This window comes from Cupressus sempervirens, chromosome 8 (assembly GCF_028749045.1).
Source record: "Cupressus sempervirens isolate cs-2001-9-10 chromosome 8, ASM2874904v1, whole genome shotgun sequence".
NCBI lineage: Eukaryota > Viridiplantae > Streptophyta > Pinopsida > Cupressales > Cupressaceae > Cupressus > Cupressus sempervirens.
In genome coordinates, this window is record NC_143125.1 from 499812245 (window position 1) to 499839723 (window position 27479).

A 27479-nucleotide genomic window follows, 5' to 3' on the forward strand; every position below is an offset into this window, starting at 1 on the left:
CAATTTCTCCAGAGCTCTCTTGCATAAAGATAATGATGATTTTACAATGAGGGGGGCACTCCTTTATGTAGGCAAAGAAGTTGAGAAAAGGGGAGAGGGAAAAGTGGGAGCAACTCAACCAACTTTGACCAAGTCTAACTACAGAAACTAATGGATTACATGCAACTCGCATTATATATTTTACATACATGCAATTCGCATTACATGCAATTACACTTTATCATGTAATGCATCTTAAACAACTATGAAGTAGAAATTACATAACAATCTTAAAGATTGCTTCTTAATGCTTTGAATTTCACAATGATGTCACGCACTGTAGGAAGATCAGCAATCTCCATTGTCTTTGATATGGCTTCGATCCTCACTGCATTCTCCTATGCTGATTGAACAACTTTAGAATTTGCTGTTGTATTATCCAACAAGTGTTTTGTCAAGGATTTGTACAAAACGAACTTGTTCATTGTGGGTGAACCAAATTCTTCAGAATCTACATCAGCATTGATTCTGATTGTATATTCTAAATTCACTCTCTTTGCTGCCAAAAGATTACCAAGATTATCAATAACATGGCATCCCAATTGCTCCAAATCACAAGTAAGGCTTGTTTCAACTGCTTGACAATCTTCAAGAGCCACTTGCAATTTTGTGATCAACTTTCTTAAGGTCTCTTCCTTGTAACCAATGAGTCCTTGAAATCTGAAAAACATTTCACATGACGGAAGAACGTCACATGAGACCATAGCATTTAGATCAAATTTTATCATTTCATCCCAATCCTCAAGGATTTCCTTCAGGTTATGTGCTTCCTGAGTCAAAGAAGAAATTAAGCTTAGTTCCATTTTGTTAATCTCTTTGATACGCTTTAGAACTGCAAGTGTCTCTGTGATAGCTTGAACTCCTTCAACAATGATTTCCTGTATCCAAGACTTAGCAGCTTCAATCAACCTTCTTTCCTTAGATGTTTGTGATGAAACAACATTCTGAGAAGATTGCTTTTTTGTTCATTCCAACAAGCCAATGAGGAATCTTTGGTCAAATCAACACATTCTGATTTATGAGGAACTTTGAAGACTTGTTCAATCACTTCAGGGTCAAGGCTAATAATAACCTTGCCGTCAGCGTCTTTGATATTCCTTGTCTTAGGATTGAAGCGCCGAGCACATCCGTAGACAAAATCAGGTTTTATGGCCGCCATGGGAAATGTGGAAACCAAATGGATGTTGCTTCTTTTAATACGTTTCATCTCATGCATAGCTGGAGCTTCAATCCTTTGTAGAAAATCGGCTACATCTACGTGACCAATCTTGGTGTCTAGTATGTTATCCAGAACAGACGTAACTGAAGAAGGAACTGCATAAGCCAATTCTTTTTCATATTGGTATTTCATCTTGCCCTTGGATTTGGAAGGCGAGGACATTTCTTGTGCTCGTACTGTAACACAAAAATTCCAAAACACATACATCGTCAGAAGGAATCTCCATGTAAGTGGATTCCAGAGTAGCAGTGAAGATTCGAAAATGAGTGACTTTCGAAGAGAAAGCATATGCATATGCAACAGAATGTGAAATGTAATGAAATGAAAGTATGAATATGGAAAATGGAATGGAATGAAAATGCGCAAAGGTGAAACACATGGGAATGCGTGCAAAGTGAAAGTTGCTGATTTCAAAAGTGACTTAAATGTTTTCAAAGCTTTATTGAATGAAGCATGTATATATATAAATGCAATATGTAATAGAAGGTGAAAAAAAATGAAATGAGGTGTAAGTGCGAATTTGTATACTTTACATGTATATGCGGATGCGGATGGAGGGTAACATGTAAAATATGTTATGAGGTGGAAACATGTATGGAAACATGTATTTATTCATGTAAGTGTGAATGCGTATATGAAGATGGAAATGAAACAATGGAGGTGAGATAATGAATTATATAGTCACTTTTGGAGGAAGAAAGAAGTCAAAATTCACGGAAAGTGAAAATAACATCTTTTTTTGTCTTTTCAAAATGTGACTTTTGATCAAAATCGGACCTTTTGGATGCAATTACATGTAAGGCATTTCGCGTAATCGTGTCGTGCAAATGGAAGTGAAAAATGAGATGGATGAAAATGGAAATGAAAAATGGGATTACATGCATGTGCGGATGGCGAATGAAATGAAAAACATGTAATCGCATTTGTCGGAAGAAATGTGAGATGTAATGACATGGAAACGGAATGTGAAATGAAATGATAATGCTTTCGCATGTAGTGAAGGAAAAACAAGTTTTTGGGAAAAAACTTGCAACTTCTCCAAAATGGAGAAAAACCGGCAACAAGCACACAAAACCAAAACAAAAGAAAAACATACTTTTGAAAACAACTCAAAACATGCCAAGATGCAATGCACTCCAAAAATGAAATTCGAATTTGGAACTTGGGGAAGAACCAAAGACATCAAAATGAAAAAGAAATTCATATTTAAAGGAAAAATGCATATTCTGAGGCAAAGATTTTCACAAATGGCATTCATTCAACGATTTCATGCATAAAATTAGCAAGGATAAGCATGAATTAAAATGTAAGAAAGAAGAGGTCCACTTACATAATGAATATGTGCCAAAAATGAAAGAAAAGATGCTCTTTGATAAGTAGGAGATGATTTCCACAGCTAGTCAAATTGTGATGTGAATATCAGGATTTAACTATGTGATTTTTGAGTCAAACTCGATGACCCATGTTTCATGAGTAGTGATTCAACATGAATCCATCTCTCATGAGAATAAATGGAACACTTAGCACTCATTGGATCTAGGTGATGCTCACAGGGGTGAAGCACCGGGACTTCCCGGGAGGTCACCCATCCCAGTACTACTCCAGCCTGAGCGCGCTTAACTGCGGAGTTTCCTTCACAATTAAACCCAAAGCTTGCAACCCCATTTGCAAAACCTTCACCAAATGTTGTGCCTTATGAACCATTCATTAGAAAGCCCCTTAAGCTCATCAATTGATAAGTAGGAGATGATTTCCACAGCTAGTCAAATTGTGATGTGAATATCAAGATTTAACTGTGTGATTTTTGAGTCAAACTCGATGACCCATGTTTCATGAGTAGTGATTCAACATAAATCCATCTCTCATGAGAATAAATGGAACACTTAGCACTCATTGGATCTAGGTGATGCTCACAGGGGTGAAGCACCGGGAGGTCACCCATCCCAGTACTACTCCAGCCTGAGCGCGCTTAACTGCGGAGTTTCCTTCACAATTAAACACAAAGCTTGCAACCCCATTTGCAAAACCTTCACCAAATGTTGTGCCTTACGAACCATTCATTAGAAAGCCCCTTAAGCTCATCAATTGATAAGTAGGAGATGATTTCCACAGCTAGTCAAATTGTGATGTGAATATCAGGATTTAACTATGTGATTTTTGAGTCAAACTCGATGACCCATGTTTCATGAGTAGTGATTCAACATGAATCCATCTCTCATGAGAATAAATGGAACACTTAGCACTCATTGGATCTAGGTGATGCTCACAGGGGTGAAGCACCGGGACTTCCCGGGAGGTCACCCATCCCAGTACTACTCCAGCCTGAGCGCGCTTAACTGCGGAGTTTCCTTCACAATTAAACCCAAAGCTTGCAACCCCATTTGCAAAACCTTCACCAAATGTTGTGCCTTATGAACCATTCATTAGAAAGCCCCTTAAGCTCATCAATTGATAAGTAGGAGATGATTTCCACAGCTAGTCAAATTGTGATGTGAATATTAGGATTTAACTGTGTGATTTTTGAGTCAAACTCGATGACCCATGTTTCATGAGTAGTGATTCAACATGAATCCATCTCTCATGAGAATAAATGGAACACTTAGCACTCATTGAATCTAGGTGATGCTCACAGGGGTGAAGCATCGGGACTTCCCGGGAGGTCACCCATCCCAGTACTACTCCAGCCTGAGCGCGCTTAACTGCGGTGAAGCACCGGGACTTCCCGGGAGGTCACCCATCCCAGTACTACTCCAGCCTGAGCGCGCTTAACTGCGGAGCATCACCTAGATCCAATGAGTGCTAAGTGTTCCATTTATTCTCATGAGAGATGGATTCATGTTGAATCACTACTCATGAAACATGGGTCATCGAGTTTGACTCAAAAATCACACAGTTAAATCCTGATATTCACATCACAATTTGACTAGCTGTGGAAATCATCTCCTACTTATCAATTGATGAGCTTAAGGGGCTTTCTAATGAATGGTTCATAAGGCACAACATTTGGTGAAGGTTTTGCAAATGGGGTTGCAAGCTTTGGGTTTAATTGTGAAGGAAACTCCGCAGTTAAGCGCGCTCAGGCTGGAGTAGTATTGGGATGGGTGACCTCCCGGGAAGTCCCGGTGCTTCACCCCTGTGAGCATCACCTAGATCCAATGAGTGCTAAGTGTTCCATTTATTCTCATGAGAGATGGATTCATGTTGAATCACTACTCATGAAACATGGGTCATCGAGTTTGACTCAAAAGTCACACAGTTAAATCCTGATATTCACATCACAAGATGCTCTTTGTTTGAATTTTTCTTCAAAAAATGATGAGAACTTTTCAAATCTCCAAAATCCAAATGATGAAGGGCAGAAAACAAGGAGATTATTTAGCGAAATGCCAAAACGTGCCCTAGATTAGCTCCTCCTTGCAGCATTTTAAAGATTGCATGTTCTTGAGCCGTTTTTGCCAAAACAAGCAAAAAATGTGATCTTCAAAGTAAAACGTTTTGATGATTTAACACCAAAATAATGATCCTCAACCAATGTAATCACCTAATGAGGTAAAAATGACTTGATCTCATGCAAAAACGTGATCAAACTTGGCAGATTTATGGAGTTTTATGCAAAAAACATGCCCTAGATTAAGAGTTTCAAACACGTTTTTGGGTGCAATAACTTGATTTTTGATGACGGCAAAATGATCACCTCTCCAAAACATGATGAATGCAACTGATTTCATTCAAATCCATGGAAAAAATCAAAAGCTATGATCAAAATAGGAGGTTTTTGGAGCAAGAACATGTTTTCTTCACATAATAGGACATTTTTATGTTCATTACATATTTTAAAACATGTAGGAAGGCAAAATAGGACCTTTTTGAGTCCAATGCATGTTTTAAAATATGTCTTGAGATATAATCTCACTTTTTGAAACCCATTATATATTTTAAAATGTGCAAGTCTCCAAAATCTCACTTTTTGGAGTCACTTACATATTTTATAAACATATCTCACTTTTTTCATGCACGAGCATGAAAACTCAACTTTTATTGTCATTGCATCAAAAAGGTCCACTTTTACAAGCTTTTGATGTAATGATTTGAAAAAGATCCTCAAAATGAGTTTTCATATGCATTAGCATGAAAAGTTTCCACTTTTCATAGTTTTTTACATGCATATGCATATAAAATGTCCACTTTTAGGCTTTTAAGTTATGCATTTCACTTATTTTTATAAAAATGTCAACAATATGGGTCAAAAATAATATTTATGCATTATATTAATCAATATAAGTCATAAACATTAAGTTAAAGTGACATTTATATAAGTATTTGATTTAAAAATCAAAAATTTAAAAAGCAACTATATAATTTTATAGTCACTTTAAGTGAAAAATTAAAAAGTAACTGAACTTAAAATTATAACATAAAGTGCACTATAGTTACTTTAAGTTATAAATTTAAATGAAAAGTAACTTTAAAACATAACAAAAAGTGACTTTAAAACATAACAAAAAGTGAATAAAATGTTATATTTTCAAAAAGTGAATGTCAAAATGAAAATATAACATCATTTTTTTAATTCGTGTTGTTGCACCTAAAATGTCCACTTTTGAGGCACTAAAATGACCATATCTCTTGATTGACAACTCCGATTGACCTCTAGGTTAGACCGAATCGAAGGGGAGATCGAAAGGCATAACATGAGCAAATTCAAAGGACCAAAAACAAGAAAACACAAACTCAAAAGCAAAGAAAGGACTGTGAAGGCTTCAAAAATCAAGCAAAGGCTCAACAAAAAGCGAAACGAAAACGACTTGACGAAGGCCTTCAGTAAAACAACTTGATATTTGAATTGAAATGGATTGATCGATCAACATTAAGCAATTGAATATCAAATTTAAGCTTAGAAAAACACGAAACTAGCTTGAAAAAGTTTCGTGTTGTTATCAACATTTTGTGATGACAAAATACAGGACAACAAAGTACAATGTCTCAGATCATACAGAAGTAACAAATACATAATCACATAAGCAAATGCATAAGTATAACTAATACAGTGAAAGTACATCCACTAAATAACATCCATTGCACATGTTGCAAGGTATGTAAGAATAGATACAATATATTAAATACATGATAATATATATACATTAACTGAAAAGAAGTCTCCAAGACAAAAAAATAAGAATGATAAAAGTACATGTCCTGCAATGAACATCCAATAGCTGGCAATGTGAGGGGGACCCAAATGCTAAGAAGACACTACCTCCCGATCGCATCGTTACTTAGTCAAGCTTCCAGTCCCACCGTGCGGGGAAGACAATGAACGATCCACAAATGACTAATCAATCATAAAGCATTCCTAGGAAAGGAAGCCTAATAGCCAAAACTACCTCAAAGGTAACACATACTACACAAGAAGATAAGATAATCCACAAAGAAAGAACACTCAATCCAATGCCAACATTGCATAACAAAACATCATACATATGCCAAAAATAGATCAAATCACCAAAATCATGAGATAAAGTCAATGAAAAATATTTGCCTCAAGTCAAGAACCACTTGTCAAAAGTACATCATCCATGAACTACCAGTCACCATCAATGGAAGTAAATAGCCACATTAAAAACATTCAACAATAAGTACACCACTAGAGGTACAAACAAAATCTACAAAGAAGACTCGGGCTACATTCTAGGGAGTGTCATCAGATGGTCAAACTACTTGAGTTACCCTAGACTGATCTCTTAATAGCCCCCAGACCCTCAGGCATTAAGTTACCCTAGACTGGTACTCTGAACCCCAGACTCTCAATGTAACACATGCGGAACCATAATACCCTATCAAAAAGATGACGCAAACCAGTCATACCTTTCACTAGGTATCATCCCATTCCCATTCTTAGTCTATACAACCACTCAACACATGGGCGGGGCAAATATTTCTCACTTATTTTTTTAGTGTGCTTCCCCAAAGTACTAATCACTAGATTATCATTTATTACATAACTTACAATAGGTTACCCTGGCACTCACCACATTGGGTTTCAGGCCCCTACTGCAAGCCACTCCCAAAGACATGCACCTAGACAACCTCTCCTAAACATATAAATCACAGTTGTGTCTCACACCACAACACCCATAATGATTGAACTCGGTTCCTTAACAGGTAACCCGAAAACAAGTTGGTTCTCCCAACTAAAGTAAACATAAATGCACCACATAGCAAAAAACTCCACAACACTCATCATAACTTCCGCAATAAATGAATTTATAGAAGACATCACAAAAATACTGAAAGTACAAATATTGCATAGACACAAAACTCAAAACCTCTAGTGTACCACTTCTAAAGCTAACATAATTCCTATTGAACAAAACTAAAAAGAACAAAAGGATACACCCAAATATATAAAACACAAATTCAATCTCAGATGTATAAATATAAATCAAGTTTACTACTCTTTGATTTAACTATAAAACATGTCAATACATAAGCTTTCTTTTGACCATATAATAATGTTAACTTTACTTATAATTATATTCCATTATAATCATCAAATTATTATTTGAATTACTTATAGTTCCAACAAAAGAAAATTAAAAAATTACATTTATAAACAAGTCCCCATTTTAAACATATTTTAGTTTAATTAATTACATATTTCATTTAATACAAATTATCTTTAAATTAACTAAATTTAATCATAATATTAAATAAATTTTTAATCTACTTTCAAATAAATGAATTTTATAATATTTAATTAAAACTAATTTACAACTAACTCTAATTATAAATATGTTTAAGAAAATAATAATAAAATAGTTTAAAAACATTCAAAACATTGAAAAGGAGCTCACGTGCCCATTTTGAAAAGGTTCACGTTTTTGTTTATTTAAAAATAATATAATAATAGGTAAAGGAGGGGTGGGGTCTTACCTCCCACTCCCTCATGCGTAACTAATTAAAAGGAGGTTGCGTTAAAGGCATGTTTAGCTCACACCATTAGACATATTGGTACAGGTGTGACTCGTCCACCAAGAAAAATTTAGGCAACCCTACAACTATGAATTAATCATTTTACCTTTATTTGTTTAATATGAATATATTTATAAAATATCTATTTCTTTTTATTTTAAAAATATATATTTAGTTTTATTGGTTTATAATAGTGGTCTAATAAACGAATTACCAACAGTTATATTTTCTTATAAACACTAATATGAAATAGCAATAATTCATTCTTTATTTCCATCAATCTGGTGGATTAAATCTATGTAATTTTCAAATCACCAAAATTAATTTATTTATTTTTATTTATTTTTTAAATACTAATGAGTAGATTTTCAAGAAAACAAATTGTAAATTAGATCCAAATTTGCTTCCAATCAGACCCTAGCTAGGGAAATTTGTTTTCTCCCTAAAATTCTTCTTTTGTAAAAAACCAAATAAGAAACTAATTTCATTCAACCAGATCTGGAAAACAATCAAGATGATAGACAAAATTTCAAAACACCCAATCAAGCACAAAGCAAATAGAGCTTTTCCATTTGAAAATGCATTCACAGGATTTCAAATCCTACCTCACGCTGATGCTAAAATCTGACAGCTGGTGAAATTGCTATTGTAACAAAATCCTTCAAACAACAAAATTTTCCTTCTTTTCCAAATCCTAGAGTTGCTCTCCAAAGCGTGTGTATAATAGTGACTTGAAAACATTCTAATATAGAAGTTTAATTCCCTTTTAGGATTTCTGTCTCCACAAGCTCTAAAAATTATAATTACTTTATTTAATTATTCCTTTCATGCACAATTACTCCATTTTTTAAAATTAAAATATTCTTTTATTTATTTTTATTTATTTCTCCACTCTTCATTTATAGTAATTTCGTAAAAGACATTTATTTATTATTTAATTAAATAAAGATAATCGCATTATTTAAATGCCACTTTTTTTAAAAATCTTTATTAATTAAATAATAATGCTACGCAATATTTAATATCCAATTTCTAAAACTTTTAATGTAGTTTTCTAATTCAGGACTTTTAAATTAAATCTTATAATTTAACTAAAAAAATTCATTTAATCACAAATAATGCAAAATCGTCCTATTTTAACATTTTTTTCATTTTTTTAAAATTAAATAACATTTGATAAATCAATATCAACGCTCGATCCAAGAATCATAAACACCTAGTCTACCAGGCAAATCACCAAGTCAAACTTCAAGAAATGCATAAGGAAATTTAACCAAAGCAAGAATCAAACCACATATGCACAAAAGACTCGCGAGTTTAAAAAGGGTAGACAATCTGTTACAAGTCCTCCTTGCAGGACCAATATTTAGGCTATGTTTGGGATTGAACCTGATCATTATCTTCCCATTCTCATCATTTGAGTATTTGCAATAAGGCATGCTCATCCTAGCAATTCAGGGAAGTTGATGCCCGGTACCTGTGTCTTGCATAAAAGACGAGCATGTACATGTATATAAATATATCTAAACTAAACAGGAAATGGCAGGGAGTGGTACATCATGTAGATCCTGACCAACAGGTGATTACGACTCCCTCCCTTAACCACATCAAACACGTCAAACAGAAGATAAAACAAACAAGTGCACCATATACATGCAAGTATGGGGTAAGTATCATAATAACCACAAGTCAAACATTGAATGCTCAAATATAACAATGCATTATTACGAATATGAAATATTCATCATTAAAAAACATCATTTGACATCGCTATGAAAGAAATCTCATTTATTAACTATGAATTATTAAAGCATCATTAATGCACCAATAACCATGATTGTTAAACAACACATGATATATAGTCAACTAAGTAATCATTACTATAATATTCTAATCCAGGTCATGAAATAATATCATATAACTATAAATCAAATATCTCTCCAAACTAACCAATACATGAAATCAACCTAAAAGAGCTTGGCAATCAGAACACAAAAGCAAAGTATGAGTGGGCATTACACACCGTTCCTTCGATCAACTCAAGGTAAGCAAGAAGTTGAGAAATTTGTAAAGGGTGTTACCAATTTTCTTTCCTCTTAGCTTTTAGAAAAGAATCCACTTACCTGCGAAGCGAGTAATGGGCAAGATGAAATTTCTAATTACACTTCTATCTAATAGCTAGAAATGGTGATACCAATAAACCAACATCAACTCAAAGGCTAATTGAAAGCGTACCGGTTTGGCTCTAGGTCCTATTTTAATCTATTCTATAAGAATAACCTCTACCATTGGGGCGCAGAGACTTCTAGAAGTAGGGAATTCTAACTATTTTTGTGAATTGAGACGGCAATACAAGCTATAGTCAAAGGTTCTAGTCTATGCATTACCACAATCGCTCCCAGTCAAAGCTTCAACTCCGATTGTTTCTTAATTCACTGTGATCTATGATTAAACACACAATAATAACATGAATTAAAGACAATAGGCACAAATTACGGTCAGAGATTCTAATTTGCGCTATCACAATAGTTTCCAACCAAAGCTTCGAATCCAATTGCTTCCTTTAGTCACTTTTCTCCGCTACACAATCAAAGTTATGCTTGCAGAAGTTTGGTAGAGCTTTCTTGCATACAACAAAAGATGATTTTTACAATGAGGGGGCACTCCTTATATAGGAAAAGAAGTAAGAAATATGAGGAAAAAGTGGGAGCAACCCAACCACTTTGACCCAGTCTAACTAGGAAAGAAGAATTATCGGATTACATGTCTAAAGGACATGTAAACGGATTACAAGCAATTACATTACATGTGTTTCAATTACATATCATTGGATTACATGGAATCCATCTTTTGCACCTACAAAGCCGAAAACACTTGAAGAAAATGTTGAAACTGCTGCTTCTGAATGAATCAATCTTGTAAACTATCAGTAAAAGCCTTGTATTTCTAGATGATCATAGGATTAGGAATTCTTGTATTTTGCACCATTGCATTCTCTTTGATGAGTTTATAGTTGTCATTTGAAAACTGATGTAATCAAGCTTTTCCTCATTCGAGTTGTCGTGCATTTTCCTTTGTAGATTGACACATTATGGAGTCTTTGACACTACGAAACTTTTCAAGATGGTGTCCAGATGTAAACTTGAAACAACCTCCATTAGCACCTTTAACTCTCTTTTTTTTTAAGCGAAGTGCTTGACGCATTCTCGCACAAACTTTGGTTCTCAAATAGTTATTGGGAAAATGGAGATCAAATAAACTATTGCTTCTTGACGATCAAAGCATATCTTCTCGATGAGATGTCTCTATTCTTGGAAGTTCTGGCATATCTTGAAAAGTGTGCCGCAACCTAAAGATGAAAACATCTTCCAATGAGATTGGATTCATGAAAATTTTGGAATTTGAATTACAATGACGAATCCTTGTGGGATGAGTATTCGAAGTAAGGATTAGATACTCATGAAAAACATATGATTGCTGGAAATGAACTGGAATGTATATGCATTTGGGCAAAAAGGGCCAAAATTGGACTCTCAAGGGTGGATTACAAGTGGGCAAAAATGGGCTTTTGTAGGTATGGCTAACAATGCAAGCTGAGATGCATATGGATGTGTGTAGATGGCAACTTTGGTGTTTAAAAGTGTGACCTTTTACCAAAATCAGGTTATTTGGATGTAATTACATGTAAAGTGGGTTCGGAGGATGTGCTTACATGTAAATGAGTTTAGAGGATGTCATTACATGAAAAGGAAGCAGATGCATTTGCATTCTTGGAAAAACTTCTTCAACTTTCTTCCTAAAAAGGAAGCCAAACAAGCAAGAAAACAACAAGCAAAACTATGCACATGACAGAACATATACCTTTTTCTATTGACTTGAACATGGAAAATATCAAAATGTTGCTCTACATGTAATTTCATTTTTGGAGTTTGGGGAAATTCCAAGCATTTGATAATAGAAGTTTTCATCTTATTTAAAGAAAATTTGCAAAATACATGGCATGTCTTTGAACAAGTGTACAACGGTAAGCCAAAATATGCAACAAAATATAAAAGGTTTGAAAACTTCAGCTTACTTGGGAGTTCAAAGAGCCATAAATGGAAGATTTATAGGTTTGAATGAATGAATTTCCTCCAAATTTGAATTTCCAAACAACTCCTTGACTATGTCAATGCTTGTAAATGCGATCCCCCTTGGTCAATGCATGAGGCATTCTTGTATGCCAATTCCCAAAAACATGATCTCAATCCCTCAATATGCAAAACGCTTTTGGAGAACTCATGTTCTTGGGTCATTTTTTGGTAAAAACATGCCCTTGCGATGCGAAAACATGAAACATTTTTTATTAAAGAAGTAAAAAACGTGCCTTCTAAATGCATGTATATTCATCCAAACTCAAAAACGTGCCGTTGTCTTGGATTAATTGAGCTGGAAATGAAGATTCATGGTCGTTTTAGCCAAAAATGTGACCTTTCTATGCAAGAAAATGAATTGTTTTTTTCAACAAGATGCAAAAATGCGGATGCCAAAAGCAAGAACATGTATGGAAACTCAACGCCCCTATCTAAATAGATTTCATGGCTTGAAATGGAGAAATCTGGGCATTCTCATAAAAAATGTACCCTTGTATAGGATGAGCATGAACTTTTCTGTTCTTGGGGCCAAAATTGTGGATTCCAATAGAAAATGCACGACTTGAAATGCTAAATCACACTCTCCATGTGCTATTGCATGTTTAAAATGGATGCATTTGGAGGTTGAGAAGCTAAATTGCACTCTCAATTTTCTATTGCATGTTTTAAAATGCATACAAGTAACAAACAATGCAAATCACACTTTGCAAGCTCTATTGCATATTTTAAAAGTGTATATAAAGGTAAAGAATGCAAATCGCACTCTCCATGCTCTATTACATATTTTAAAAACATGTATCATGTAATATGCATTGGGCGTTTTTTTGCTTAGGTGTAATATCCCCATCATAAAATAGATTATTAATCAAATCTTTGTTAATGGGTCGATTGATGTAAAATATCACGGACCCATTTTAGTTTTGTTTCCGTAGGTAAGTGTAGCCATCGGCTATCTTTGTACACCCTCAGAAAGTTTTCCTGATGGGTATTTAAGCACGGCTTGTAGGTAGTTGTAGGTGTGCAATTTTGGATTAATTTCTCTGTACTGCAAATTCTTGTTGGAGTTCTCTGTTGTTTGCCATTTTGGAAGTGAAAGACCTTCCCTATTCGGCTTTTCAGTTTCGGTGGGCTTCAACCCTCACCCTATTCCGTTCTATATTACTTGCTCAGATCTAGCAAATCTACGCACCATCTTTGTTATAGATTCATTTATAAATATAGTTATATATCTTTGGGTTCCATTGCTCTGGCATTAATTGTTTGGCAAATACATGTTCTGGCATGTTGTCGTAACTCATTCTACATTCACCGTGTGGCTCCTGCATACCCTGTGGCATAATAGAACATACCATATGGCCTCCAAGAAGCAACCGTACGGCCTCCAAGAAGTAGATGTACAGCCTCCAGAAGCAACCATACGACCTCCAAAAGCAACTGTACAACCTCTAGAAGCAACCATATGACCTCCAAGTAGAAACCATACGGCCTCTAGAAGCAACCATATGACCTCCAAGAAGCAACTGTACGACCTCCAAGAAACAACCGTACAGCTACTAGCAGCTACCATTATTCTGGCATACACCCGGAATGGAACATTACAGTGGTATCAAAGCTTCGATCTTGCCAGCTTGTGAAGAGTGAATGAGAGTTTATAGCTAGAAGAGAAAGAGAACCCATTCCATTGATAGAATGGTTGCCGAACCGAAACCCACAGTTGCCGAACTTGTGGCACTACTAAGAGAACTTGCAAGGAATCAGGCAAAGATCAATGATACTCAACGACTCGTGGAAGAAACTCTCAAGAAGGTGGCACACAATAAAATATCTGGTGAACAAAATAGTTATAGCGTGGACTCAGTGTTGGGTAAAGCAAATCCTCATCTAGCATGCTCTCGACCTTCCATGCCATCTTTTCCACTATGGACGAAGGTACCACACAGAGGGAAACAACCGACCTTTGAAGAAATTAAAGAACAACTGAGGGAAGATTGGAAGAATGCAAATTCGGAGAAGGATATATCCTACAAAGATTACATAGATTTGAGAATGAGATACTCGGGAGGCAAAAACAAAGGATATTTTAATGATGATCTCAGGAGGAAGTTAAGTAAAGTAAATTTGTCTCCATTTGACGGATTCGGATCCATATTTGCGCAAGCATGGGTAATGAAGGTTGATACTTACTTTCAACTTAATCCTATGCCAAAAGAAGAAGCAATTAAATTTGCGGCATTACACTTGGAGGGAGTAGCACATGAATGGTGGCATCATGACACCATCACATTGGGGCATGATCAAATAAATACATATGTGATATTCACTGAGAGATTGATAGATCAATTTGATAGTTAAGATCCGAAACTCAATTTCAAAGATTTGGCACAGTTGAGGCAAACTGGATCGGTCGACTTGTACATTGCGGAATTTCAAAAACTCTTTGTTTTGGTCACGGACATTTCTAAAAGAAGACGGATAGTACTCTTCATGGACGAATTGACAGAACCACTGAAAGGTTGGGTAAAGGGTTTCAATCCTACCACCCTGTTGGAGGCCATTAAGAAGGTACGGAGTATGGCATCATCATCGGCATCATCCTCTTGAAGTTACTCCCATTCCAAACCGCCGGCATTTCCAAGGGATAAAGATAATAAACCTTTGCCCAGGAAGTCGTCATTGGATGAAGCTACGAGACGAGAGCTCCGAAGGAAGAAACTATGTCTCAATTGCAAGGGACCTTGGGAACTTGGCCACAAATGCCTCAAAAAAGGAAAGATCCACTACATTGAGGTCGTGTTCGATGATGAGGATGAACGAGAAGAAATACCCTCCAAAGATAACCAATATCACGACGACACCAACATGGTTAGTTTGAACCGTCCGGAAAGAATTGCAGCATTGGTACAGTGCAGAGGAACTACCGCCCTAGCTGGTAGCCCAAGGTGCACAGTATTTTGGGTACGGAGAACCCTTCAAGGACAAAGGGTTGTAGTGATGCTCGATAGCAGAACCACTCTAAACTTCATAAACTCATCTCTAGTAAAGCGAAGAGGTCTACCTAAGGAGACGCATGCAAGATTCTAAGTCAAGGTTGCCAGAGGGACTCTTCTGCCTTAGAGACACCTTGTTCCTTAGCTAAGTATCACAATGGCAAATCACACGGTGACAGAGGATTTCTTCATAGTGGACCTGGATGATATGGAGGTTATTTTGGACATACAGTGGATGGAGACACTAGATGAATACACTCAGAGCTTCAAATAGATGGACTTCACGTTTGTTGTCTATGGAAAGAAGGTTGTTCTCCGTAGAATGGCAAATGAGGGTCCAAAGGAAGTTTTTTGCACATTGGATGGAGGCAATTTTTCAGCATGATGACATTGCTTGGGCTGCACATTGTTTTGTCTCGACAAAACCTATAAAAGGGCAATGGATACCTCCCCAGGATGATGATCTCCAGAATATTTTGAATGAACATAATGTTTTTATAGGCATTACTCCTCATTGAGGGTTTGAACATACTATTGAGTTGGAAGCTGGAGCCAAGCCAGTCATAACCAGACACTATTGCCATCCCAAAAAATTCAACGATGAGATTAAAAAGACAATTCAAGAAATACTGGACAAAGGATGGATCCATCCCAGTTCTAGCCCTTCATGTCATCGGTGGTATTGGTCAAAAAAAAGGACGAGACGATGCACATGTGTGTGGATGACCGTGCGTTGAACAAAAAAATAATAAAGAATGGATATTCCATTCCAAGAATAGATGAGTTGTTGGATGAATTACATGGCGCGGTCTATTTTTCAAAAATTGATCTCCATTCTCAATACCATCAGATCCAGATGATGGAGGAAGATGTGGAAAAGACGGCCTTTCATTGTCACTATGAGCATTATGAGTTCCTAGTCATGTCATTCGGATTAACGAATGCACCTGCTACATTCCAATCATGCATGAATCGCATCTTCAACAAACAATTGCATAAGTACTTACTGGTATGTTTTGATGATTTTCTTATTTATAGCAGGACATGGGAAGAGCACCTGAAGCATCTGGATGAAGTCCTAAGGATCATGAAGGATCAGTCTTTGTTCGCCAAGCAATCCAAGTGTGAATTTGGTATGACAAATATATTGTACTTGGGGCATGTTGTCAATAAATATGGAGTTCAAGTTCATTAGAAGATCAGGCTATCCTTGATTGGCCTCCCCCAAAATCACTCATGGAATTGCGAGGATTTTTCAAACTGTGCAGTTATTACTAGAGGTTCGTTAAAGGATTCTCTCAACTCAGCACACCCTTAACAGATCTGACAAGGAAGGGTTCTTTCCAATGGAATGAAAAGGCACAACTCACTTTTGATAAGCTAAAAGAGGCAATGAGCGCTTGTCCCGTACTTGCATTCCCTGATTTCACTCAATCGTTTATTCTGGAATGCAACGCATCCGGAGAAGACATTGGCGCAATAATGATGCAAGATAGACACCCAATAGCCTATGAGAGTAGGAAGCTTACACAAACAGAACACTTATATTCCATTTATGACAAAGAGATGGCCGTGGTACATGCACTAACCAAGTTTGACAATATCTGGTGGGTGCCAAGTTTGTCGTTCGTATGGATCACAATAGCTTGAGATATTTTCTAGAGTAACGGGACTTGAACAAAAGGCAACAAAAATGGGGAAGCAAGGTTCACGCTTTTGATTTTCACATTGAATATGTGAAAGAAAAAAACAATGTGGTTGCAGATACTTTGTCTAGGAAACCCGCCATTTGCTAACTGACCCAAATTTCAGCTGACTGGAAAGCACATTTGTTGGTAGAATATTCCGGAAACACATTTGTCTATGAGCTAATGGATGGCAACAGCCAGGATGATCAGTACAAAGTGGTGGATGACATCATTTACTATATAAATTGGATATATTTAGTGCTGAAATCCAAATTGAAGCTGAAAATCTTGAAGGAGGTACACGACTCACCCTTGGCCGAACCCTTGGGTTTCCTCAAAACTTATAGACGTCTCAGGGAGAGGTTTTCATGGAAACATCTTAAAAGAGACGTATTGCAGCGCATAAGAGAGTGTGCGGTATGCTAGCAGAACAAATCCGAACATTCTCTACCCACCGAGTTACTGTAACCTCTACCAATTTCAGAACAAAAGTGAGAAAGTATCTCGATGGATTTCATAACTGGACCTCCCAAGGTGAACGAAAAGGATTGTATTTTCATGGTGGTTGACAGACTAACAAAGTACACACATTTCTTCGCCATCCCCTTAGATTTTCAAGCCGCACAAGTTGTCGATCTGTTTTTAAGCTAAGTCTTTTGTCTGCACGAGTTACCCCTAATCATTGTCAATGATTGGGATGGGCAATTTATTAAAATCTTCTAGACAGAACTGTTTCGGTTGGCACGGACATAATTGTCACCAAGTACTAGTTGCCACCCTTGGACAGACGGATGAATAGAGATTGTGAACAAGTGGCTCGAAGGATACCTTTGGAACTATGTTTTGGCACAACAACGAGCGAGGGTCAAATGAATACACCTAGGGGAATATTGTTACAATACCACGTACCACATGTCCATCAGGATGACACCATTCAAGCTCTATACGAATACAAGCCCCTTTCCTTCATCGACACAATTTTGGGAGATAATCGCACACCAAGGGTGAGGGATTGGCTTCAGGAGGTACAAGACATCCTAAGATACCTGAAGGAAAACTTACAATGGGCACAGAATCAACATAATATGTACCTTGACAGGCATCGAGTAGAGAGGAGTTTTGAAGTAAGAGACTTGGTCTACCTCAGGCTCCAGCCATACTAAAAAGTCCTCATTGAAGGAAAAGGGAAAAGAAAAACCAAAGCCACAATTTTATGGCCCTTATCATGTAGTTTTCCACATCTATGAGCTCTTCTTCCTCTTGTTGTCCTTCTGGGAGCTCTTCTCATTAAAAAATCACCAAACTACAACTGAATCTGCGATAAACCTTAAACATAGAGTCGCCAGGTGTTAATAAAATACCTTCAAAAGGCTGAAATATTGTTGTTCACACCAAAACAGCAGTAAAATCTTGAAAATCAGATAACTGTGAAGCAGTTTGTGGTCCTACCGGGCGTGCCAGAAAACTATTGTCAATCAGGATTTGCGTCTTTAGCGAGATGTAGAATCAAGCTATCCTGTGAAGCAGCGGAAACTCTCTCGAGTGGTGGGTTGTCCTAAAACGAGAGAAGAATCTCCAGAAGCTAGGCCGGTTCCTAAGTTGTGATCACCTAATCCTAAATTGTACTCGAGATAAGGGTAAGAAATGAAAGAATGAATGATTAAAACTAATCTAAGTGAGGTGATACACCAATGGTTATGAATGTAATTTTGATTACTTCAGCACAAACTACGAAAAGACAATTGGTTCACAATATCAGACAATCACGTAATCACAAAAGTGTTTCTATGTAAGGATTGGGATCTCTTGTTTTGAAAGGGATACCTAAGTTTCACCAACTTTCTGCAAGAAAACAATAATCACAAACATAGACCTGCAATTATATGTATCACGATTCAAATCTGCAACTAGGAATGTAGCTATAATGAAGGCCAACACAACATTAAAGCAAGGAATTCACAAAATTGCACAAGAATCTATGATAAGGAACCGTTGTATCTCTATAATGAATGCTGGATGAATAATCTCTGTCACAAGTGCCCTTACAATCAACTCAAAATCTGCAATTTGCAAACAATCTGAATCCGAAAGAAGGTCCTTTGTAATGAGGATGAAGTACAATATATAGAAGAATAGCCCTAACTCGGATTCTAAAGTCATGTCTAGAAATAATCACCCAAAAATGATGAAAACAATGAAAGAGCCTCTGAAAACTGCACTCAACCACCTGCATAACTGCTGGATAACTCGGAACTGCCTTTAACTCTCCAAAATCATGCACAAAAACTCCAACTCGGATGTACTAAGAGAACCATAAAAATAGCATGTGAAACTGCTTTAAATTATGCAATATATGCATAAAATAAGCCCTCTACATGAACTTGATGCATAACTGATCTTAACTGCCCCATAAGCTGTTTAAAAATATCAAACAGTCTCATCTCCAAGTGTTAACTGAACGTCTTTTTCCCCTTCCAGATATAGCTCTCCTTGCATTTAGGCAATTAACTCCACTTAATTCCCTTTTAAATAATAAAATCAATGATTTTATAATTATAATCACTTGATTTATCATTTTTTTACAATTATTTCTTTTATTATATTTAATATTAATGCGTTCAAACTTAGATTTAGCAACACGTTAATATTAAGTATAATAAAGGGAATTAGTATTTTTATTTTTATTAATATTAATATGTGTTTGTAAATTAAAATTTGAAACATATTAGTAATAGTAAAAATAGAAAAATATAATATTCTTAAAAACTCTATTAGTTTTATATGCATGAAATTATAATTGATATAACTTATCAATTTCATATATACAAAACTAATAGCGTTTTATTAAAAACGTATGCCTTTATATTGTGGTATGGACCCGAAATTTTATTTAATATAGCAAAGGCAAAAAATAAAATACGTCCAAAGACCAAGAGGAAGGCATTGGTCTTATTTCACTGTTTGCTCACTCACATTTTAGGAAGAAATGAAGGGTTTCCTACAAACCCTAGCCACATGCAAGAAATTTGCTGCGATTTTCTCTATTTTCTGGTTATTACTGTGCGGATTTTGTTTGGAGATGACATGCTTTGACAAGGTACCCTGTTGGTTTGAGATGCCATGTTCTTGAGAGCTCACGGGTTCTTCTTTCTGTTTGCCATGTGCTGGATGAAGTCATTTTCTTCCTTCTTCCCTCCTAGGCATTACTATTTTGCTGTGAGGTTCCATATTTCTGCTTATGGACGCCATTTTATGCTTGCTGGAGCTAAATGTTGAACGGATGCAGAGATCTTCTCCTATACATGAGCTTGGATGGCAGTTTGTCTTGAGTTATATGGGTTTTATTGATACCATGAACGACCTTTCACTTGCAGATCTGAGTTTTTAAAATTTAAAAAAAAAAAAGCCATGTTTCATTCTGTGCTTGTATTTGCTTGAGGACTATCAGATTTTGATCTTGGACGGCAGCTATGTTGATGAACATCATTCTTTACTAGTAAGAGCCTTTGCTATTGCATAGTTTGTTATGAATATGAAAGAATATTTGAGATAATACCAGTAAATTTGCTTATCTAGGTTTGCATATCTTTGACTGATTTTGTCAAATAATGGTTTCCTTCTGATGAATCTGCATAATATTCTCCACGAGATTGTTTATTTGCTAACAGTGATCTATGATAACCTTATTTCGTGGGTCTTATACATATGGAAAAGATGTGAAATAATACTCTTCAATCTTCATATAAGCTTGTATATTCTTACTGTTGCAGACTTTGATACTCCTTCCATGCTATCATAAGCATCTTCTTTGGCATTTTTCTGAATGTTGAAAAAAAACCCATGTGTTTATACCATCCCTGTTTTGTTTGGTTACACCTAGAATCTCCGACAGTTCTATATCAGGGTCTGTAGAATCTGATATATTCACACAATATGAAGTGCTAATATCTCTCTTTTTTCATTGAGACTTCTTTGGACTTGACTTTAGATTTTCTTAAATATTTTATATGCCAATACATTCTTTTGAAGATTCAATAACTTGAACAATTTGTTTTCGAATGAGCTTCTGTCATTTCATTCAGTTGGCTGCTTGATGTACTCGGCAACTATTTCCTTGTGTCCATTTATGATGTTAAACAACTGGTTGAGAAGTTACTTCGTTATAATCCTGTGATAAGTAGCATGACTACTGACCCATTGCTAATATGATATTGAGATAGTTTATAATTGTGAATAACACCTTTTGTTTCAGTTTAAAACCTATCACATCTTGCTTCCCTTCTTCACATATTTATATTGAAACCTTTCAAAAACTTATGATCATTTTTCCACCTTTCATATGTTGTTGTCCCTGTTTTCCGTTGCCAAAATAAATCTCTCAGTCTGCTCAACATTATGAGTTAATGATTTTCTGATATTAATACTCCTGTTTTTTCCTTATTTTATTTGGCACTGACAAGTAATTCTAATTGACCTTGTGACTGATTGCACCTGTACTTTTCTTGATATATGCTGAAATGTACTTGCAAAAATAATCAAACCCCTTTAACTTCAGACTTTGAAACTATACACATCCTCCATGATTTGACCGGAAGGTCCCATACTTGAATTTATGTATGCCCCCTCGACGGCCTCCTCTTGTCCTTTGCCGCTACATGATTCAACCAAAAGGTTCCACGCCTATAATGTATGCGTGTTCCTTCAATGATCTCCTCAAAGTCTTCAATCAACTTCATTGGTTCAACCGGAAGGTCCCATACTTGTAATTTATGTATGCCCCTTCAACAGCCTCCCCAATATCTTCTGTCTTTGCCCGAACAATCTCAGCCAAAAGGCTTCATGCATGTAATGTACACACGATCCTTCCATAGCCTCAAGTCTTCATACCTGTATCTGCACATGGAACAAACTTACTAGTAAAAAACAGGTTTTATTTTCTTTGGATTGTTCTTGCCTTTTTGCCTTTTAGCATAGTTATTTAGATGATTATTTTGTATAAACAGCAGAGTATAGATGATAGAAAAGTCTTCCATTGCTCAGTTTGTATGAACTGATCCATTTCTGTAATGACCCTTACTATAAAGGCCACTGAAACCCTCAAACTGGACTTAGGAATTTTGTCAAACAGTTGGCATGTAACCGAATAATGCTGCAATATTACTAATTGTTGTACAACGAAACCTCAATATATGATGCCAATAATGTATGAACAACAATTCCAGATTATAACACTACCAATCTAAGAGATAGATGACAATATGAAACTCAAATATGAAGTCCAATGCAATTCTGATTTTATGACAGCAAATAGAACTGATTACAATGAGAGACTGTCACAACTATGCACTTCTAATACATCAAGCTCAATAACCCAGTTCAGATTTGGAATGCAAATGACGAAACTTTTACAACAGTTATTAATGACTGGAAATAACTATTTATGCAATGACAGTGCCGACTGTTCTAATCCATAACATGCAATATTTTGGCAATCAAAACTTCAGTTTGTGCACCTGAAATAGCTCCAATTTTGCCGGATATGAATGCTGAATTAATGCCACACGAAGACCTCACAATCTGCCCCAAACCGACTCACAAAATTGCTGCTGCTGCCCAACTGACAGGGCCGTACAGGTACGGCCTGGTACGGCTGCTAGATAAAAATACTGCAGCGTTTTTTGCCACTCCAAAAGCAATAAATCTGGGCGCCTAGGGTTGCTGAATAACCCCCTAAAATATGAAATTCATCCGTCAAGCCAATTAGGAGTTATGAGCAAAAACGTGGGTTCAAACCCTGGACTGGCAGTCTGAAAATAATGCACAATTGTGTTTTCAAAACTTGTTAATCAATCCACAAATGCTAGGGCACAACTGAAACCCTTATTCCAACCAAAGTAAACCCTTATAACTGAATCTCAATGAAGTCCAAATGAGATGGCTGAATTACCATCTCCTCAAATGCAACAATTCAGGCGATATTTCACACCCTCAAAGTCGCCAATCCAAGGGAGTGATTCGTTCTCAAAGATCAAATAATAATTTGCAGACCCAAGAGACTACAAATTTGCTCCACAATGAAAGAAGTAGAAGAAATCTCAAATCCAAGCATGTCCAAAATGAGAGGCCCAGCCCTCTATTTATTCACTTTTCTAAGAAGTTGCTAGAACTTCTAGAAACATCCTTTATAAAATCTCATTATAATGCACTTTTTATAATAAAGTAATTTTATAAAATAAAAAGTGCAACTCAACTTAAAATTATAACATGTAGGCCCCAATAACACATAATAATAAAATATAACCTCTTAACACTTCTTCAAGAGCAAGATATGACCATCTGATCCGCAGAATTGACTCTCTCTCCACACCATTTGCCTACGAGAGTCTGGAATAGGCAAAATCCATGATCAATGTCATGTCAAACTAAAGAGGGGACATTACAGTCCGCCCCTCCTGAAATTGCTTGGCCTCAAGCAATCTCAACGCCAGGTGCTGCAAAATAGCTTCCCCCTCCCAAGTAGCATCCTCAACAGGTAGATCTTTCCACTTAACCAAGTATTCTCTGATCACTCTTCTGCGAAGCTGCTTTTCTCTGCTTTCCAGGATGGATTCTGGCACTAAAATCAATTTTCCCTCATCGTCTAAAGGAGGTAATGCTGCGGAAGGCACCACATTCTGACCCAACGCCTTCTTGAGGTGGGACACATGAAACACATTGTGCACCCTGCTGTCTGTCGGAAGCTCCAACTCATAAGCCACCTCACCAATTCGCCTGATAACCCTGAATGGTCCGTAATAGCGTGGCTTGAGTTTCTCTGCACCACTCTTCTTAAGAGTAGATTGCCTGTATGGCTGCAACATGAGGTAAACCATATCATCCACCTCAAAACTATGCTCAGTCCTCTTCTGGTCTGCATACTGCTTCTGTTGGTTCTGAGCTCTCGCAATATTATCTTTGAGAGTAGCAACTATATCCTTACTCTCCTGTAATAATTCTCCTGCACTGGGTACCCGGTTGTCGCTCAACAACAAATCCAAGAAACTAGGTGCTTCATAACCGTAAAGTGCCATGAAGGGTGTCATCTGTATAGTGATGTGATATGTAGTATTGTAACAATACTCGCAGAGATATATCCATCTGACCCAAGCTCGCTGCTGAGCTGCCAACTGACAGGGCTGTACAGGTACGGCTTGGTATGGCTGCTAGATAAAAATACTGCAGCGTTTTTTGCCACTCCAAAAGCAATAAATCTGGGCGCCTAGGGTTGCTGAATAACCCTCTAAAATATGAAATTCATCCGTCAAGCCAATTAGGAGTTATGAGCAAAAACGTGGGTCCAAAACCTGGACTGGCAGTCTGAAAATAATGCACAACTGTGTCTTCAAACCTTGTTAATCAATCCACAAATGCTAGGGCACAACTGAAACCCTTATTCCAACCAAAGTAAACCCTTATAACTGAATCTCAATGAAGTCCAAATGAGATGGCTGAATTACCAACTCCTCAAATGCAACAATTCAGGCGATATTTCACACCCTCAAAGTCGCCAATCCAAGGGAGTGATTTGTTCCCAAAGATCAAATAATAATTTGCAGACCCAAGAGACTACAAATTTGCTCCACAATGGAAGAAGTAGAAGAAATCTCAAATCCAAGCATGTCCAAAATGAGAGGCCCAGCCCTCTATTTATTCACTTTTCTAAGAAGTTGCTAGAACTTCTAGAAACATCCTTTATAAAATCTCATTATAATGCACTTTTTATAATAAAGTAATTTTATAAAATAAAAAGTGCAACTCAACTTAAAATTATAACATGTAGGCCCCAATAACACATAATAATAAAATATAACCTCTTAACACTTCTTCAAGAGCAAGATATGACCATCTGATCCGCAGAATTGACTCTCTCTCCACACCATTTGCCTACGAGAGTCTGGAATAGGCAAAATCCATGATCAATGTCATGTCGAACTAAAGAGGGGACATTACAATTTCTTTCCTTATTTTTTTGCAGGTTTTACTCTCGGATGGAGATGTGGGATCAGCCCTTCAACATTCAATGCAACAACCTTCCATTCAGACAATGGATGCCTTTCCTTTCTATCTTTTTCAGTGCTTTTCTGTTTGTACAATGTGTTTAATTCAGATATTTATGTTAGGGGCTGAGAGCACTAGTAATATCTGAATGCATTGTATTCAAGTACTGTGTAAATATGAACACTTTATAAAAATATTTTTGAATACTTGAGTAAAAAGTATTATTTTCAGTACTTGTATGGTTTCTATACTTTGCTCATTGCATTCTTTTAATTCTGTACTGTATACTCTCAATTGCTAAACATACTTAGATAGCAGATAACACATAATTAGTTTAGCATGAAACATAACAATTTAAAAGGCATGTTAAATTGGTAACATTTTTTGGCGACCTCTCAGGGTTGTTTGCCTGCTAAACAGTAACAGACCAGTTGTCTTGTCAAATCCATTGGGCATAGAGTCATCTTCAGCACTTAGAAAACTGAACCTTCTCAAAACTTAAAAAAAAACTGAAACTCTAAAAGCTGAAACACACTTGCTGAAATAAACACGGCTTACTGAATTGAAAAAACAACCGAAAACTGAACTTTTCCAAACAAATCTGTTAGATGCCATAGGATCTTGTATCTTTTTGTTTTGATAACCAAGATAGAATTGTATCACAGTAAAGAGAAAAATGTGGCGACTTTTATAATCCCTTTTCTGTGATAGTAATTGTATTGTGGTTGTGAAGATTGATAGCCGCTGGCTGTTATGACACCCTTCAGATTTGACTAAAAATTTTTTGAAAAAAAAAAAAACCCATAAAACTTGAACTATCAACTTGAATGTGTACCTTGCGTCGTAACAACAACGTGGTGCGTTATTCATGATTGTACTAGGGTGGTATGCCGGCTGTCTTGGAGTGACCATCCCTCTCTTTTTCAGTATTTTATGTTATACACAGCGGTATATCAGTCTAGTATGATGGTGGATAACACATCATATTGCTGCTGTGTGGTAAGATATTCATTCAAGTCAACCATTATTCAAAACCAGAATGTATACTTGTTGTTCTTCTGAAAAATATTCCAAAAAGACCTATACCAGCAATGTGCTTGAGTGCTTTTCTGATTTCTTTACGGCTGAATGGCTGGGAATTATATCATGTTATCATGAGCCTATCATGAACCCGTGAGGCATGTATGATTCAGAGCATTGGAATTCATTCCATGCTTTGTATGATATGTATCTCATATGCTGATGGCAGATTGATAATAATGTGGTGTAGTTTCCAGCTTTATTACTAACAACTAACATGCTGAAATTTGAATTTAAACGTGCTGGAACAGCACTTATTGAAATCTGAAATTAAATCACACATCTACTCTACTGTGCCAAAGCACTTATTATAATCTGAAAAATACCTCAAAAGCATCGCTTGAGGTGAATCCCATTAACCGGGATTTTCAACTCTTCTCCTTCAAGTGTAGACAGATGGAAAGCATTATGTTGCGTGGTTCCAGTTATGATATGCGGACCAGCCCACATGGCATCGAATTTCGAATGCTTTCCAGGCCTACTTTTCAATTCATCCCATTTTAGTACTAAGTCTCCCAACTGGAAATCCTTTGGAGATGCCTTTTTGTCAAATGTTTTCTTCATCTGAGCTTGATGATTCTCAATGGTTCGTAAAGCATCTTTTCTTTTCTCTTCTAGTTCATTGAGTTGGGCCAGCCTTACCATCATTGGTTTTTCATCAATCATATCTAACTGATGCATAAAATCTAATGCTGGAAACTCAACTGAAACTGGTAATCTAGCTTCTTTACCGTAAACCAGCATGTAAGGAGACATACCAGTTGATCTTTTGGAAGTTATCCGATCAGCCCACAGTGCTGATTTCAACTTCTCATGCCAAGAATGCTGATTCCCTTCTAATGTTCTCTTTATGATGCGAATCAGATTCTTGTTGGTGGATTCAGCTTGCCCATTACCCTGTGGGTAATAATTTGATGAAGTATTCAGATACACGCCATTCTTAATAGCCCATTCAACAATCTTATTTCCTGTAAAAGCAAGTGCGTTATCTAAAATAATTGAATCTGGTACACCAAATCTGCAAATTAAATCCTCGTAAAAATTTAAAACAGCAATCTCATTTGCATCTTTAAAGGCCACTGCTTCAGTCCATTTTGTAAAATAATCTGTGGCTGTCAATACCCATTTATGACTTGCACTTGAAGGTGGGTTAATGACGCCAATGAAGTCTAGACCCCATTTCATGAATGGCTGGTCCACCTGAATAGGTTTTAAAGGCATTGCTGATAATTTCTCTTTACCTGCAAAAATTGCACATTGTTTGCATCTTCTTACCCAAAGATGTGCGTCTTTGAATACGCTTGGCCAATAGTAGCCTGCCTTC

At 36.5% G+C, this 27479-nt stretch overlaps 1 protein-coding gene across 2 annotated transcripts in view; it reads right to left on the reverse strand.

The window, feature by feature from the left end:
- The window catches only part of LOC149543377 (Nucleic acid-binding, OB-fold-like protein), a 232896-nt gene that overhangs the window by 54601 nt on the left and 150816 nt on the right, over positions 1-27479 (reverse strand). The window lies entirely within an intron of this gene.